This window comes from Callorhinus ursinus, unplaced genomic scaffold (genome assembly GCF_003265705.2).
Source record: "Callorhinus ursinus isolate GAN/ISIS: 27379988/994484 unplaced genomic scaffold, GSC_fseal_2.0 scaffold72, whole genome shotgun sequence".
Lineage (NCBI taxonomy): Eukaryota > Metazoa > Chordata > Mammalia > Carnivora > Otariidae > Callorhinus > Callorhinus ursinus.
In genome coordinates this window covers 5,221,727-5,228,388 of record NW_027397134.1, presented here as the reverse complement: position 1 = coordinate 5,228,388, position 6,662 = coordinate 5,221,727, and the positions used below count along the sequence as shown (strand labels likewise).

The 6,662-nt window shown below is 52.3% G+C and overlaps 2 long non-coding RNA genes across 3 annotated transcripts; one reads left to right on the top strand and one right to left on the bottom strand.

The window, feature by feature from the left end:
• Positions 1-225: 225 nt before the first annotated feature.
• LOC141371455 (uncharacterized) lies at positions 226-1,321 on the bottom strand. The gene is made up of 3 exons (XR_012376413.1): positions 1,172-1,321; positions 506-544; positions 226-298 (listed from the first exon to the last, which is right to left on the bottom strand). It is a non-coding gene; the product is annotated as an uncharacterized lncRNA (long non-coding RNA).
• Positions 1,322-1,460: 139 nt separating this feature from the next.
• Positions 1,461-6,226, top strand: LOC112813210 (uncharacterized). 2 transcript variants are annotated; one of them, XR_012376411.1, is made up of 3 exons: positions 1,461-1,650; positions 2,732-2,950; positions 5,908-6,226. It is a non-coding gene; the product is annotated as an uncharacterized lncRNA (long non-coding RNA). The 2 variants fall into 2 exon arrangements; XR_012376412.1 differs by having other exon boundaries at positions 1,477-1,650; positions 2,836-2,950.
• Positions 6,227-6,662: the final 436 nt, after the last annotated feature.

Sequence of the window (6,662 nt, the reverse complement as noted above, 5' to 3'; positions counted from 1 at the left end):
CTTTGTTCGTGAAACCTTGTCCCTTCCCCCGACTCCGCCCCCTTCTCGCGTTAGCGTGTGGGCTTGGCTGCGGACCAGGCTGCTTTCGGGACACCTGGTCCCGGTCACCTCAGAGCAGGGACTGTGACCGGCAGCACGTCGACCCTATGTTGGTGCATCTCAAGGAGCATCTCAGGTGGATCAGGATCAATCACAACAACCCTTCCCCAGTCAACACACCTTTGGACTGACGTTGCCTTCATATGTCATGCTTTTCCTTCCGAGCCCCTCAGGGTTCGCCTCTGGTTGCGCTAGACTCCTAAATAGGGAATACAGAGTACAGGCTCTCATTCAATAAATGGGGAAAACTGAGGCCCAGAGAGGGCCAACATGCCCAAGACAACACCAGGAGTCAGCCAGGGGACCCAAGAGCTCAGATCCACTAGGGAGGACGGCCCGCAGTACCTCGTGCTGGAGGCCCAGGACCCTCCCACCGACTCACAGTTCCAGGGTCATTGGACCCTACCTGTTCAAGGAGCCCGGGAGGTGGGGTCTGGAGTCCTGTCTGTCAAATAAAAACAATACCAACTCATTTATTTTGTACTTGCCATGTACCAGGTATAAAATCCCTATAACGACCATTTGAGCCCAGGGTTACTGTCCCATTTTACAGTTGAGGACATGTAATTCATCCCAGCATCTTTTGAGCCCAGAATTTGCTTTTACCCACTGTGATATGGGGTAATGGGGAAGTGGTTTCAGCCTATTGCCCCAGCAGAGCCCCGCAGCCCTGCTGTCCAGATCCTCTGTGACGACCGCCCAGCCACCCCACCTCACCCGCATCTAGAGAGAGGGCCAGTACACTCCCAGACTTTTTTAAAAGGTGTCATCTTATTTAATCCCCACATCCCTGAGGGGTGGTTCCACTTTACACAGGAGAAAATCAAGGCACAGAGAGGGAGGAGACTTTGAAGGTCACACAGGAGGAGGAGCAAACAGACCCCGGTTTTGGAGGCCATGGCTCCAGGTCCCCTTATTCTGGGAGGGTCCCATCTAGGCCCTCTCTACTTGATCTAGATGCCATCTTATTTACCAGAACGAGGGGCACCGCTCTCCAAGGCTAACTCGGTCCTACTTCAAATTTCGTGCTGCCCTGGGAACGGTCGATTGGGGTGGGGCACGCCTAGGTTACCTGGGATTCTCAGGGCCTGCCTGTGTGGCGGCTGGAGGCTCCAATGAATAGCTTGCTTCGTGCTAGCCCCGTCTCCCGGCCCCGCAGGCTGGGAGGAACCACACAGGTGAGTCTGTGCCCGCGGACTTAATATGTCGCACACGCGCTCACCAGATCTTAGCCGTCCGGAAGAGGTGCGTAGGTCCCTCCCTAACCCTAACCAGGTCTTGACGGTACGGAAGAGGTGCGTAGGTCCCTCCCCGCAGTCAAGCCCTCAGGGCTGGGAACCTCCTCCAGACCTACCGGCCTCTTTCTTCCTCCCTGCAAAGGGTGGGGCGGGATGACGGTGGTGGCAAAACAAAGATCAAAGGGTAGCCGGGTACAGTGCCGGGAAAGCTTTCATCCACAGCCCAGGAAGGAGTAAACATCCCATGAGGAGGGCCTGCCTCCATCTTGCTGCCTCTAGGATGGGGGAAATCCTGGAAGACTTCTCAGAGGAGGTGATTTGCAAACTGATTCTTGAGAAAGGGTGTGAAGAAATCCATGACACAGAGAAGATGGGGAAAGTCATGGAAGGGAATTTGTGGCAGGTGAATAGTATGAGTTAAGGCCAGGAGGTTTGTAAGTAGGAGAAGGAGGAGAGATGTGTTTTGGATGAAGCAGGAAATGGAGACGGGGGTGGGCCCTGAATCCCAGGTGAGCAAAGTGCACATTATCTTAGAGGCACTGGGGAGACCAGGCCTCAGTCTATCCATCTGTAAAATGAGGGGATGTGACTGGCCTATTTCAGGCCTTCCCGAGGCAAGGGGCTATAACAAAAAGGGTCCAGATTCCTCCAGGTCCAGTCCTGGACTGGTAGAGCGGGGAGTGGCTGGAGCAGCTCAGGGGCCAAGGGTAATATTTTGCTCCAGTGCCTGAGTCTGAGAATAAATATTTTATCAAGCTGGCAGCGCTAGATCCCTGAATCACCCTGGCTTCCCCTCCCTCAAGCTAGGGTCCTGCTGAAAGGCAAGAGGGGTGATGGGTCTTAGCGCTGGCTCTGCCCCAGGCAAAGTTTTGGTCCCTTCAAAGCCTCAAGTTTCTTATCTGCACAATTATGGCCTGAGCTCCCTAATCCCTTTCCCCCCTAGACTACGCAACATAAAATCCCAAGACTTTCAGGGAGACCCCACCTTGGGGTGTGCTCACAAGCAGCTGTGAGGCCAGCCAAGGCCTGAACCTTGGGCCTATGAGGGAGTCCGGGGGCTGCTGGGCGCGGGGTGGAGCGGAGGGTTAGACATAGGTTGGAGCTGGGCCTGCTGTTGGGGTCTCACAGCCTAGTCAGAGTAGGGAGAGACAAGTTATCTGGACTCTGAAAGTTGTACAGAACGAAGCCCTCACTTGCTGTTTGGCATGCTGAGGGGATGGGAAGGGCAATCTGGAGAAGGGAACAGCATGAACAAAGGAAGGAAGGTAGGACTATGGGGATTTTGTTGGGGAAAAATCAAGCAGGTGAAGCTGGAGCGTGAGGTCCTTGAGGAGAACTGGTCCTTACTGGGGCTGGTGGGATCCAAGGGCTGTAACCTTCTTCCTCATGGGCAGAACTGGAAGCTCCCATGGTCATGGCCAGCAGCCCCAGGAATAGGACTGGGGACCTGTTTGGCAAACCAGTTCGGCAAGGCTGTCTCCCCTATGATGTCATCCAGCTGCTGTGTTCTCTGAGCGACAGTGCCAGATAAACTTCTGGCCTTGGAGGAGAAGGGGGCCGGGCCTTAAGTGCTGAAGGATGGGAAAGGAGGACTCTTCCTTGGAAACTTGGAGGCAAGTGGGCTCTGGGAAGGAGAAAGGGCCCTGGGATGCCTCGTGGAAAAAGGAGAGGATTCAGGGTGGGCTGGCCTGGACCTCTTGTGACTTCTGGGGGGTTCCCTGATGCCTGACATCTAAGTTCATGACAGGGGCTCTATGCAATTGCTGCTCAGTGGGTTGCAGCCTGGCTCCAGATCGCCCTTATAATACATGAGTGGCAATTTTGTTATTACCAGGACCTCATAGCTCTCTAGTCCTGTGAGGTAGAACCATCATTATACAGAAGAGGAGGCAGACTCAGTGAGGCCAGGCCATGCCCACACCTCACACAGGATTTGAACCTGGAATCCTCATCCTTAATCACAGGACCCTGCCATCTGCCATTTGGGATCTGCCATCTGTCCACATGGGCTCTTGTTCTGTTTCTTTTTTTTTTTTTTAAAGATTTTATTTATTTATTGGACAGAGAGAGACAGCGAGAGCAGGAACACAAGCAGGGGGAGTGGGAGAGGGAGAAGCAGGCTTCCCGCTGAGCAGGGAGCCCGATGTGGGACTCGATCCCAGGACCCTGGGATCATGACCTGAGCCGAAGGCAGACGCTTAACGACTGAGCCACCCAGGCGCCCTCTTGTTCTGTTTCTTAACTATTCAGCCTAGCAGCTGAATCTTGGCATTGTAGAGTCCTAGATGCCCACCTTGTGATCCAAATAGGTAATCTGAGTCCCAGAGAGGGCAAGGAACAGGCTTCGGGTCATATAGCAACTTGGAGGGGGAGCCACTCTGCACCCCAGATCCCCAGCCTCCCAAATCCCTTGTTTCCCCCTTGGCCTGGCACACCCAGGCATGAAATAACAACACCTGGCACATACTGAGTGCCCATTATGTGCCATTCACTCATTTAATCATCACCACGGCCCTTTGAGGTAGATGCTCAGATTATATCCATTTGATAAAGACACTGAAGCTCAGAGAGGGAAGGTCACTTGTTCAAGTTGACACAGCATGTTGGTGGTAGGGCTGGGCTCTAAACCTTGTTGTGTGGCCCTTTCCCCTTGAGGGACCCAATAACCCTCACAGGAGGCACAGAAGGACCTCTAGGCGGGAGTGGAGAGGGCCCCTTTGCAGGCTCCAGAGGCGAGCAGGGTCCAGTTGGTAGTTTCCACACAGGCCTGGCCTCTCTGGGTGGGGTAGAAAAGTGCTGAGGCTGTGGAAATACTCTGAACCTTCCCAGAGGAGGCAGCCACGGTGGGAGGGAGTGCTCCGTGCAGACCTCAGAGCCAAGTGGAGACGTGGCGGCTGGACCCGCTGCAGGCAAGGGAGGGCAGGCGGGGTGGGGCCCAAACCCAGACCGGCCTCCGGAGCAGCTTTCCCAACCATCCGCCAGCCAGGCCTGGCCCTGCCTGCCCTTGTAGCTCCCCATCTGGATTTGAGATGAGGACTCTGGGCCTAATAATAGCTGAGTGGCAGCAAAGGCAGCGCCTGAAGCTGCAGCCCGCAGAGGGCTGGGATCCCCCATTGTCTCGTGCTGGCCTGGAACAGGTTTCGGAACTTTAAAAATAATAGCAAGTGCTTATGAAGCGCATACAGGTGCCAAGCTTTGTGCTAAGGCATAGCTCACAGTAACTCATTTATTCCTCACGGCCACCCCAATGAGTTAAGACTGTTATTAGCCCTATTTGAGGGATAGAGAAACTGAGGCACAGAACGTTAAGCAACTTGCCTGTGATGGTTATGGCAGCCTCCAACTGCTGAGCACATACATGTCCGTCCTGGATGCTGGCTTAAGCACTTTAGTGTACTTTCCCATCTGAGGAAACGTCATGAGGCTTTAGAGGCAGATTGTCATTTAATGAGATGAGGAAAAAAAAAACCCCAGAGAGAAAAGGGTCTTGTGCAAGGTCACATGGCTCAAGAGACAGAGTCGAGACTCAAACCCAGGACTCCCAAACTCTAGGGAAGTTAAGACCTTGGCTTCTGGAATCAGACAAACCTGAGTATGCTGGGGACATCACTATGCCTTAGCTGTGTGGCCTTGGCAAATTGCATCCCCTGCCCAAGCCTCTGTTTTCTCCTCTTAAAATGGGGGTTTGGCCAAGATGATACTATACCACCTGCCAGATAGTAAGCCCACCTTGGGGGTAGTAGGTCATTTATATCATGCATTTACATGATGCATTCATTCATTCAATTCTCATAACAGCCCCCAGTGTGGGGACTCCTCTCATACCCATTTTACAGAAGAGAGGGAAATAGGAGGCTCAGAGAGGGAAAGGGACTTGCTCGGGACAGATAGCAAGTGAGTCAGGATTGGAACCCATTGCTGTGATTCCAGAGGCTGAACTCTTACCTCTTTACACCTTGCCCTCTGATACTGAGGCACAGAGAGGGTGTGGGCTATGCCTGGGTCACACAGCAAGGTAGGTCTTTAGGGACATCTGATGTATGAAAGCCAGGAGGGGAAGACCTGTCTGCTAGCCCCAGCTCGCTGAAGTCACAGCTGCTTCAGGTTTGGAGCTCAAGATATCCCCCAGCCTCAAATTTCTGTAAAGATGCCCTGTTCTTCCAAAGGCTAGAGCAAGATCCAGATTTGGGGTCCTCTTCCCCAGGAGGCTACGATGCTGGATTCTGGGTTCAACTAGCAGAGGTGGAGAGGTTCCTTCTGGCCAAAGAGGACCAGTCCTCAGAGTCACCAGCGAAGCTTAGGGCATGAAGAGATCTTCAGGTTTTGCTTAAATCCCGATTCTTCCATTTGCTATCTACTTCATCTTCCTGGGCCTCAGTTTCCTCATCTTTCAGATGGGGACACTAATACCTTCTGTGGTAGATTGTTTGCAAAAGTAACTGCAATTCTTTGCTCCCTATAAGCAAGACCCTTTGCAATGTGACCTTGAAACCCCTCCCCTCAGGAGAAAGAATCTTTTTCCTCGCCCCTTGAATCAGGGCTCAGCCATATGACTTATGTTGGCCAACAGAATGCAGGGGATGTGACACTGCCAGTTCTGAGCCTGGACTCTTAAGAGCTCTTGTAGCTTCTGCTTGTTCTCTTGGAACCTTCTCAGCTGGCTTGTGAACAAATCTGGCTCTCCTGCATGAGGATGACAGACCACCGGAACAGGAACGAGTTGTCCTGGCTGAGGCTGTGCTCGTCAGCCACCAGCTGATCCCACAGCGGACCACAGATGAATGCATAAACCCGACTGAGACCAGAAGAACCTCTAGCTGAGCCCAGCCCAAATTGCCCATCGGTGAAATCATGAGCTAAATAAATGATTGCTCTTTTAAGGCACTAAGTTTGGGGTGATCTGTTATGCAGCATTGCTGTGGCAATTAATAACTGATGTTATTAAGTTTTAAAGTTTATTTATTTATTTAAGTCATCTCTACACCCAGTGTGGGGGTAGAATTCATGGGGCTTGAACTTATGACCCTGAGCTCAAGATTCGCATGCTCTTCCAACTGAGCCAGCCAAGTGCCCCTGGTATACAGTTTTATTCAGTGTAATTAATGGAACAAACCAAAAATCTCTGTGGCTTAACACAATCGGAGTTTATTTCTCACTCACACAAAGTCTGATAAGGGGCAGGGCTCTCGTAACTCACCTCTCTTGGAAGGCACCTCTCTTCCAAGCAATAACTCCCTCACACCCTCCCTGGAATCCATTTTTGAGTCTTCTGTATGCGGAAAGGGAGCCTAGAAATCAAAAGAGGCTCACCTACTCTTAATTGCT